The sequence below is a fragment of the Gossypium hirsutum genome, chromosome A02 (genome assembly GCF_007990345.1).
Source record: "Gossypium hirsutum isolate 1008001.06 chromosome A02, Gossypium_hirsutum_v2.1, whole genome shotgun sequence".
NCBI classification, from domain to species: Eukaryota; Viridiplantae; Streptophyta; class Magnoliopsida; order Malvales; family Malvaceae; genus Gossypium; species Gossypium hirsutum.
In genome coordinates this window covers 53,493,307-53,503,394 of record NC_053425.1, presented here as the reverse complement: position 1 = coordinate 53,503,394, position 10,088 = coordinate 53,493,307, and positions in this window count along the sequence as shown.

Genomic DNA, 10,088 nt, shown 5'->3' with positions numbered 1-10,088 from the left:
CTAGTGATATATTCGGGCTAAGTCCCGAGGAGCATTCGTGCTAGTGATATATCCGGGCTAAGTCCCGAGGAGCATTCGTGCTAGTGATATATCCGGGCTAAGTCCTGAGGAGCATTCGTGCTAGTGATATATCCGGGCTAAGTTCCGAAGAGCATTCGTGCTAGTAATATATCCGTGCTGAACCTCGAAGAGCATTCGTGCTAGTGATGTATCCGGGCTAAGTTCTGAAGAGCATTCGTGCTAGTAATATATCCGTGCTAAACCTCGAAGAGCATTCGTGCTGGTGTTATATCCGGGCTAGGTCCCGAAGAGTAATCATGCTGGTGACGTGTATTCTGGCCTTCGTGCCTAGTAGGCTTCGTGCCTGTAATTTGAGCAAAGTTTAAGTGCTCATTACTATACAAATTCAAATTTAAATGAGATGATATGTTTAAAAGTGTACATACATGATGTTTATAGACTTGGTTAAGTCATATCAATGTGTATTAACGAATGAATAAGAGCACTATGTATGTGAATAATTAGAGGCACTGTGTGTGTGCGAATTCCTTTAACCGAGCACTATGAGTGCGAGATCGGTCAGTGGGCACTAAGTGTGTGAAGTGGAATTCATGTAAGACCTCGTTTGGGACGAACGCATTGATTTGAGATAGTATGTAAGACCATGTCTGGGACATGGCATCGGCTCGATATGTGAGAATATGTAAGACCATATCTAGGATATGGCATTGTAAGAGCTATATGTGCTATTGCTGAATGGACACTATTTTGTTAATCTTGTTCAAGAAATTATTTTGATTAAGTTTCGACATTCGAAAGTTTGAAAGAATTTTTGATGAATGTTGATAATTTTGGATATACGAGTTATGCGCTAGAATAAATCTCATGCCAGTGTATTATATTAGGCTTTATGCCTATTCGACTGTATAAGGGTAACGTTAACTATGATTGAATGTGCTAAATGAACTAAATGTTCAGGTACGTGGAAGTTGACTTTTCTTTTGGAAATGAGTTAAGTTGAATATTGAGATGTGATAAAGTTATAAAGGATATTTATTGGGATGTTTGAGTATATGTGTACTTTCGGTTAGGTTACAGCTTATTCATGAATGAAAATGTGGGTTACAAATATGTGGGTTGATGATGTGAATTATACATGTTAATATGTGCTTAATATGTGTTTGAAATGCATTTGTGAATTAAGTTAAGTGATTATTGCTTATGAAATCAAGAAAATGAGATATTTGTGCATACTTGTAGAAATGTTTATGTATTTGTTTTAAGATAAGAAAATGATTTTATAGATCGATGCGAAATCAATAATGAATTACAATTGCTATCGATGAGCTAATGTTTATATGAATATAATTCAATAAGAGGACGTTATCCTAAACTATGCATCGGTGGAAATTTTCGGGGACGAAAATCCCTAAAGGGGGGGAGAGTTGTGACACCCCTAATTTGACCCTAGTCGGAAAGCGGTTTCGGGACCGCTAAACCGAGTCACCAAATTATTTGAATATGATATTTATTGTCTAAAATAAATGTGTGAAAATTTTAAGCTTCGATTTAGTAAATTTCATGTGAATTTAGTCAATAGGACTTATGTGTGACATTTTTGAAATGTGATAGATCAAAACATAAGGACCTATTAGTGCATGTTGAAAAAGGGGGGACTTGCATGTCAATTTTTCCCCCCCATCTAGTAGTGGCCGGCCATGACATTAGGATGGACAAAGGGTGATGGGCAAAACATGTCATAGACATGTTGTGTTGGTGCATCATGGGAGGAAACAATAAAATAAAATAAGGAGTATGGGTAATAAAATAATAATGGAAAGGTAAATGATGATGAAAAAAATTGTCTCATCCATGTTTCCCCCCCCCTTTGCCGTGAATTGAAGAAAGAAAACAAAAAAAAGTGTTCATTCTTGAACATCTTTGGCCGAATAGAGGAAAGAAAGGAAGGGGAAGAGCTTGAGAAAATCGGCTATGGTGGTTTGCTAGACTAAGGTATGTTTGATGTTGTCCTTGAGATTCATGCATGTTTTTAGTTGTTAGTTTGAGTTCTACCTAGCCGATGGTTTAAATCTTTGCTATGAGATGGAGATGACATTCGGCCATGGGTGTTGTCTTCTTGGTTGATGTTTGATGTTGTGGTGATGAGGCATGAAGATGAGTTAAGTTTCGGCTAAGGTGGATTTGTGTTGATGTCATTTGCATGCTAAGTGTAAAGCTTTGTAATGATACATGTGATGGTGATTGATGACTCTTGGATTTTCTTTTTGGCATTTTTGAGTTAGACATTAAGTTCTTTGTGTAACCCATGACCAAAATTGAATGGTATGGTGTCTTGATGCATTCGGCCATGGTAGAAAGTATATGTAAAATGGTAGTAAGGTGAAGTGCAAAATGTTAGTATTTGATTACTAGTGTATATATGCGTATTAGCCGAGTTTTGAACTTGAAACAAAATGATATATAAGCAATACAAGTAATTATACTTGTAGGAAGTATTAAGCATATAATCGGCCTCAACATAGATATGCATATTCGGCCATAGGAAGAAGATTGGTGTTGCATGTATTCGGCTAGAGGCAAGCATATTGATGCTTTTATCTTGGCTTAGACAATCGACTAAAAGAGAGTGTGGGCTAATATGTTGAATTGATTTATGATTTCATATGTATGTGACTTTAATGTCTAATGTATGTATATATGGGCTAAGTACCTTGAGTTCCTCTTTTGACGCTCAAATGATTAAATCAATTTATTTGTTAAATTAAGCTCAAGAGCTTAGAGGACCAAAGTTGGATAAGGGAAAGGAAATAGTGATCGAATAGCCGCCGAAATTGTTCGACCACGTCCGAGGTAAGTTTTAAGTGTTTAAACGTTGAGTAAATTCAATTATAATAGGACATGATGAGTTGATTTAATAAGATAAGATGTGGCCATGATATGTTCTAAGCTCAAATGGTAAGTTCTTCAGTGTTTAAGCTTGGGCATTTAAGGGTAATTTGAAATAGTCTGCTTCGGACAGCAGCAGTAACGTGACTTTAGAAAATCACCATAAATTTATGGACTTGAATTAGAGGCTGAATGAGACATGAAATTAAATCTTACTGAGTCTAGTTTCTTATAAAAGAAACCGTGTAAGCAAATGAATTTCCGATAATGAGATATTTAAAGTTGTGTGAGACGGTGTCAGAATGACTCCGAAATCCCCTGTTCTTTTTTAGAAAATCATTATAAATTGTACAAAAATGGTTATAAGATAAAATTTATATGCTTAGACTCCTTAATGAGTCTAGTTTCAAATGAAATCAAATACAACACATTTTGAAATCTGTAAAATGAGAAATTTGATTCGTAGTGAAGAGTGGTCAGATTAGTCAAACAGTGAAACAGGGGAAACTTTAAGAAAAAATCTGGTATTGATTGGCCAAACCTAAAATTCTGGAAATTTTATGGATGGAAGATATACGAGTCTATATTCAGGAAAAATTAACGGAAAGTGATTTGGAGTTTTGTAGCTCCAGTTGTAAATAATTTAGTGACTATTGCTCAGGAAAAACAGCTGGTGCTGAATTTGAGATTATGTTGCGAACCTTGATAAACTTGTTTTAGTTGCTCATAAGCTATTGATTAAACCCATACTTGAATTCTAAATCGTGATATTGTAAGTTTATGAGTATTCGAATATGAAATGATAGTATGGCGTAATGACCGATGTGATGAATGTGAAAGTGTATATATGTGATAAGGCCTAATGGCCGATGTGATGAATGTGAAAGTGTATATATGTGATAAGGCCTAATGGCCGATGTGATGAATGTGAAAGTGTATATATGTGATAAGGCCTAATGGCCGATGTGATGAATGTGAAAGTGTATATATATGTGATAGGGCCTAATGGCCGATGTGATGAATGTGAAAGTTTATATATGTGATAAAGTCTAACTTGGTATATTTGGCCACCTAATTAAGTACATCGGTGGTGTTGAATGTAATCTTACACATTCGGCCATATGGGGTAAAAATGGGTCGAGTGTTCATGAGATGAAATTAGGTGTTTAAATGATGTTATAGTTGACATTGTGCATATATACATGCATTCGGCCATCTAATTGAGTATGAAGGTGGTGTTAAATCTAATTGTGATGCCCATTCCGAAGTATATATGTATACATATATATATACATAAGTATGCCCATTCGTGATGTTACCTTTAATTATGTGTATAATCGACTAAATGGGTAATTAGTGAGGATGGTTGCCGAATATACAGACATACATATGCATGTGTAATTGAATTATGAATGTTTAGCAAGATGGTTAAACTAGTTGATTTATTGATTAAGCTCAAGGAGTTAAAGGAGGAGAATCAAGCAAAGGCAAAGAAAAGATCATCGAGTAGCCGAGTTGGAACCGTCTTACCCAACACAAAGTAAGTCATTAAGCATATAGTTTGTATTAATTTAAATGGTCATAACGTCTATGTAATGATGCTGAATGGAATGATAAATATATATATATACATGTATGCATGTGGTGATGAAAGTGTTGAATGAAAAGAAAAGAGGTGAGATGTATTGAGTTGTTGATCTCAGCACTAAGTGTGCGGTATAAACATTTATGATCATGAGATTGGCACTAAGTGTGCGGGTTTAAATTGTACAGCACTAAGTGTGCGAGTTTGATTATATAGCACTAAGTGTGCGAGTTGATTATATAGCACTGAGTGTGCGGACTTAATATATACTTTTGAATCACTATGGACACTAAGTGTGCGACATTATTGAGTTGATCACGGACAGCGGATCGGGTAAGTACCTTGAGTTCATGGCTAATAGGCGCTATGTTTATATTTGGAGTTGAGCTTGGTAAGTTTGAACCTATGTGACAATTATAATTGAAGTCACATACAAAAGATTTATCGTGGAATAGGTGAAAGGTCGTTTAGTTGTATGATTGTAACGAAAATACAATGATGTATGAAAATGCCTCAAATATCCTATTGATTAGTATATGGAATGTGAATGCATGACTTGGTATGAGATTGAACCGATAGGTCTAAGGAACTATGGTATGGTTCGGTATGGATGGAGTAACTAGCCTCGTTCCATTTTGTTTCCTCTTGTGATAATGTTATTAATGGATGGTGGTGCATTGCTTATGACTTACTGAGTTATATACTCACTCGGTGTTTCCTTGTCACCTATTTTAGGTTTCTTGGACTCGTCTCTTTTTGCGTGATCGGGCCGTCATCGAAGTCATCACACCGGCTAGCAACTTTTGGTATCTTCTTTTTAGTCGGTCTAGGAGAACATTTCGGCATGTATAGGCTAATATGTTTTGTTGAAATTTGGTATGTAAACTTTTAGCCATGCGAAAATGGCATAAATGTTCGGTTGGATTTGGTTGTATAATGTTAGGTCGTAAGTCTTGGAAATTCGATTTTTATGCCATATGTCATGGTTGATTATTTTTGGTGTCAAAATTCATGATATGGCAATAGTGTAGTAGGGAGATGTTTGACAATGATTAGCCCTTGGCATGGCTAGTCATGATCATAATTTGTGATATGTATGATGAATTACTAGTTAGATCAAGGAGAAATCACGAAATAGGCATAATTGCTTTAGTAACAGATGCGGGCAGCAGCAGTGACGTGAGATTGAAAAATCACTAAAAATAGTAGGAGTCGAATTAATTAATGAATAAATTATGTAATCGAAGCTCGATGAGTCTATTTTCATATAGAAGAAACGAAACGACCATATGAGCTGTATGTTAGGAGATAATTAAACTCTTGTGAAACAGGGCCAGAGCGATTTCTGGATTCCCTGTTCCGACTTTGGAAATTCATTATAAATTAACCAGAGATAATTAGAAGTCATGCCATATGTGCATAGATTCCTCTTCGAGTCTAGTTTCTATAGAAACAAACGATATCAGTAATGAAGCCCTGTACAGGGAGATATCCAAGTCGTAATGCGCAAAGGTCAGTGTAGTCGATCCCTGTAACATGGGAGACTTTGACTAATAAACTGTACTAATTGGCCCAACCAAAAATTCTAGAAAAAAATATGTGGATGGGAATATGAGTCTAGTTTCAGGGAAAATTTACGGAACTAGATTTCGAGTTTCAGAACTCAAGATATGATTTTTAAAGCGACTAGTACGCAGATTGGCAGCTTGTCTGGGAAATTTTTTTTAAGTGGTTTGAAGTCTGTTAACACCTCGTGTTCGACTCCGGCGACGGCCTCGGGTTCGGGGTGTTACATTTGATTGGTATCAGAGCTATGGTTTAGTCGGTTCTAGGACTACCATAGCACGTATGAGTCTAGCTGTACATGCCTTAATGTTAATGTTTAAATGTGTGATGACTTCTGACGGTTAAAATTTTTGTTTTGATTAGTAAATGGATCCCGGTGTAGAGAGAACCTTGGCGGATGACGTTGAAAGTGTAGCGGCTGCTCCTGCACAAGGACGCCGCCTGTTGAACCTCAGTCATCTGCGAATAATCAAGGTGAGGGGGCTGAACAAGCCTTCTTTACCATGATGAATGAGTGGGTCACGCAATATGCCCGAACCAATCCGGCTGTCCAACAATTCCCGAATTTGAATAATCCACCCAAGAGCCCGTAATGCCATAAGTTATTGATCCTGTGAGGCTGAGTAAGCCACCTGTAGACTTGATTAGGAAGCGCGGGGCTGAGGAGTTCAGGGCCATAGTTACTGATGATGCTGAAAGGGCCGAGTTCTGGCTTGATAACACCATTCGGGTGTTTGATGAACTGTCATGCACGCCCGATGAATGTCTAAAGTGTGCTATATCCTTCTTGCGGGACTCAGCCTACTATTGGTGGAGGACCCTGATTTCCATAGTCCCAAACGAATGAGTTACTTGGGACTTCTTTCAAACGGAATTTCGAAAGAAATATATTAGTCAACGGTTCATTGACCAAAAGCGTAAGGAATTCTTGGACTCAAGCAAGGCCGTATGACAGTATCTGAATACGAACATGAATTCGTAAGACTCAGTAGGTATGCCCGGGAGTGTGTAGCTGATGAGGTTGCTATGTGCAAAAGATTCGAATAAGGGTTGAATGAAGATTTAAAGCTACTAGTGGGTATTTTGGAGATAAAAGAATTCGTGACACTAGTCGAACGAGCCTGCAAGGCGGAAGAACTTGGAAAGGAGAAGAAGAAGGCTGAATTTGAAGCTAGAGACTATCGTAAAAGATCGACGGGTAAAGCTCCGTTCTCAGCTGTAAAGAAGTTCAGGGAGGACACTAATAAGTCGAGGACGACTGCGGGAATTTCCATCAGAGCACGACCACCGACGGAATCCCGAGCTACTTCGGTAGCTAGTGTGGGCAATAATCGTCAAGAGAAACCTGAATGTCCCCAATGCAGGAGACGACACCTAGGTGAATGTTGGGGTAAGTCTACTAACAGGGCCTGTTACGGATGCGGTTCGAAGGACCACTTCATTAGAGATTGCACGGAGCTTGATGAGAAGAATAAGATTCAAGGTGCAAGACCTAGTGGAGTGACAACTAGAGGTAGACCACCGAGAATTTTAGGAGGTAGGGGTGGTAGTCAGAGAGGGGCCTCTGATACGGCTGTTCGAGCCAAGAACCGTACTCCTGCTAGAGCATATGCCATTCGCGCACGAGAGGAGGCATCCTCCCCTGACGTCATCACTGGTACCTTCATTCTCTTTGATACTAATGTGATTGCATTGATTGAACCTGGCTCTACTCATTCATATGTATGTGAAACCTTAGCATCCAGTAAGACTCTACCTGTTGAGTCTACTGAGTTCGTAATTCGAGTGTCAAACCCTTTGGGTCAATACGTACTTGTTGATAAAGTGTGTAAGAGATGCCCTCTAATAATCCGAGAATCCTGTTTTCCGGCCGATTTGATGCTTTTGCCGTTTGACGAATTTGATGTTATTCTTGGTATGGATTGGTTGACCGTACATGATGCAGTGGTGAACTGCAAAAGAAAAACCATCGATTTGAGGTGCGCAAATAACGAGATAATCTGAGTTGAGTCTACGGACTTAAGGGGGTTGCCAGCTGTAATATCCTCAATGTTGGCCCAGAAATATGTAAGAAAAGGGTGCGAAGCATACCTTGCATATGTACTTGATGACAAGGAATTAGAAAAAAAACCCGAATCTGTACCGGTGGTTTGTGAATACCCGGATGTTTTTCCTGAAGAATTACCGGGTTTACCACCTGTTCGGGAGGTAGAGTTTGATATTGAGCTTGTACCTGGAACTACGCCAATTTCGATAGCTCCGTATCGTATGGCACCAACCGAGTTAAAGGAATTGAAAGCTAAATTGCAAGAGTTGACGGATAGAGGTTTCGCTCGACCAAGTTTCTCACCTTGGGGTGCACCAGTATTGTTCGTGAAAAAGAAGGACGGAACCATGAGGTTGTGCATTGACTATCGTCAGCTGAATAAAGTGACAATAAAGAACAAATATCCATTACCGCGTATCGATGATTTGTTCGACCAACTGAAGGGAGCCTAAGTGTTCTCAAAAATAGATTTGAGATCAGGCTATTATCAGTTGCGAATTCGAGATTCGGACATACCCAAAACTGCCTTCAGAACGAGATATGGTCACTACGAGTTCTTAGTGATGCCGTTTGGGCTCACTAATGCCCCTGTGGTATTTATGGATTTGATGAATCGGATCTTCAGACAGTATTTGGACCGGTTCGTAGTTGTGTTCATTGATGACATCTTGGTCTATTCAAGAGATGAGACCGAACATGCTGAGCACCTGAGATTAGTGTTGCAAATTTTGCGGGATAAGCAGTTATATGCTAAGTTCAGTAAGTGTGAGTTCTGGTTAAGAGAGGTTAGCTTCTTGGGTCATGTGGTATCCGCATCGGGTATTCGAGTTGACCCGAGCAAAATTTCAGCCATACTTAACTGGAAGCCTCCAAGAATTATTACCGAAGTTCGGAGCTTCTTGGGGCTCGCCGGTTATTACCGACAATTTGTAAAAGGTTTCTCGATGATAGCCACACCAATGACGAAGCTACTTCAAAAGGATGCTAAGTTCGAATGGACGGAGAAATGTCAGAAAAGTTTCGATCAACTGAAAACTTATTTGACTGAAGCTCCAATTTTAGTGCAACCCGAATCAGGCAAAGAGTTTGTCATTTATAGTGACACATCCCTACTTGGGTTGGGTTGCGTATTGATGCAAGAAGGTCGAGTGGTGGCCTATGCGTCGAGACAATTAAAGCCACATGAGAAAAATTATCCGACCCATGATCTCGAACTAGCTGCCATCGTATTCGCTTTAAACATATGGCGACATTACTTATTTGGTGAAAAGTGCCATGTATTTTCGGATCACAAAAGTCTCAAATATTTGATGACTCAAAGAGACTTAAATCTGCGACAAAGACGTTGGCTTGAGTTGTTGAAAGATTACGAGCTTGTCATTGATTACCACCCGGGAAAGGCTAATGTGGTTGCGGACGCCTTAAGCCGGAAATCACTGTTTGCTTTACGAGCGATGAATGTGCACTTGTCTGTTCTACCCGACAATGTGTTAGTAGCTGAATTAAAGGCCAAACCATTATTGATTCGTCAAATTCGTGAAGCTCAGAAAGTCGACGATGAATTGGTTGCAAAACGGGCTGAATGTGTTCCGAATATGGAATCCGAATTTCAAATTGATGATGACGATTGTTTGAGGTTCAGAAGTCAGTTGTGTGTTCCAAGAAATTCAGAACTCATTTCGATGATTCTGAACGAATCCCATTGTAGCCGAATGTCAATTCACCCGTGGAGTACGAAAATGTACAACGACTTGAAACGTCAGTTTTGGTGGCATGGTATGAAACGAGACATCTCCGACTTTGTTTCGAGATGTTTAATATGTCAACAAGTGAAAGCGGAACATCAAGTGCCTTCAGGATTACTTCAGCCGATCATGATACCCGAGTGGAAATGGGATCGAGTCACAATGGACTCTGTGTCCGGACTGCCATTGTCAGCAAGTAAGAAGGATGCAATTTGGGTTGTTGTTGATAGACTGACTA